A 1,513-nucleotide genomic window follows, 5' to 3' on the forward strand; every position below is an offset into this window, starting at 1 on the left:
CTTCCCTTTCTCCACTGAAATATCAATTCTCTACTGTTCTTTTTAAGAAAATATTAAAATGTAATTATTTTAGAGGGAAAAAAATCACATTCCAACCACAGTTTGCAATTAATCCAAACTGGCAAGACACCAAAATTATCTTGTGAATTTTTGGCAAAATAAAGCAAGAACAATTGTGAGGTCCAACAAGTGATAAGAATCCTTATTTAGTGTTTCAGCATTTAATTTACCCACTTGTCTCTTCTCCTCATTCAAAGGACAAAAGAAAGCACTGGCAGAATGAAATCTTTTCCTATGCAACTTTTCTGTGTCATGGACTTCTGTGGCAATCTGGTGAAGCCTATGGACCTCTCTTCAAGAGAATGTTTTAAAATACATAAAATATGCATTTAAATAATAAAATAAAATAAAATTTTAATGCATATATAAAACAAAATACAAATTATTAAAAGGGAAAACAATTATATTAAAATATAGTTATAAAATCTTTTTTAAAAAAAGTTAACTGGCCTCAAGTTAAGAATCTCTGTGACTTATAGCATAATTAATAGATTTCATAGGATCCTAGAACCTCTGAGTTGGAAAAGACCTCAAAAATCACTTAGTCTAAAAGGAATATTCTCTGTAGCATTCCAAGTTCTGCTTGAAGACCTCCCATGAGTGGGAATTCACTACCTCTTAGAGCAGAGGATTTCTTTTATTTTTAAATATTTCTAATTGTTAGAAAAATCTTTCAAATGCTGAGCAGAAATATGCTTTTCCACAACTTCTACCCATTGAGGTAACCTTGAAATAATGGAGCATTTTAATACTATTCTACCTCTCACATAATTTCCTACATATATGTATGTATGTGTGTGTGTGGAGAAAGAGAGAAAGGGGGGGTAGAGGGGAGAGAGGGGAGAGAGAGGAAGAGACTAAGAGAGAGAGAGAAGAGAGAGAAGAGAGAGAGAGAGAAAATAAATATATGTATATATGACAAGAACTTAACTGGATGAAGTGCAGATTGGGTTGTAATGTGTTTCAGGGGAAGGGGAGCCCACATCCATTCGATCAGTAGTCCTTTGAAGTATTGAAATAATTACACACGTAGGAGCAATCAGTACCTGGTTTTAGAGAGAAATATTTAAAACAAATATATCATAATTCTAGTTGGGGTTTCTCCCCTTTCCTTTTTTCTCATATACTAAAAACCAAAAAGGAAATCAAGTGCTTTTTCAGTGAAGCATGATTCTGAAGATAGTGGTAAATAATTGGGGAGGAATTAATCTATTTTTCCAGTCCACAGACGTGGACATACATGCACACGCATATGCACATGCACACACTGCACTTCATTTGCACTGGCCATTGCCCATACCTAGAATGGACTCTCTACCAGGCTTGGCCTCTTGGAATCCCTCTTTCCTTTAAGATGCAGCTCAAGCAAACCTTCAGGTGCTAGTGACGACGATAAGGATGATGATGATGATGATGATGATGATGATGATGATGATGATGATGATGATGATGA

The sequence above is a fragment of the Vombatus ursinus genome, unplaced genomic scaffold, assembly GCF_900497805.2.
Source record: "Vombatus ursinus unplaced genomic scaffold, bare-nosed wombat genome assembly UNPS02014797.1, whole genome shotgun sequence".
NCBI lineage: Eukaryota > Metazoa > Chordata > Mammalia > Diprotodontia > Vombatidae > Vombatus > Vombatus ursinus.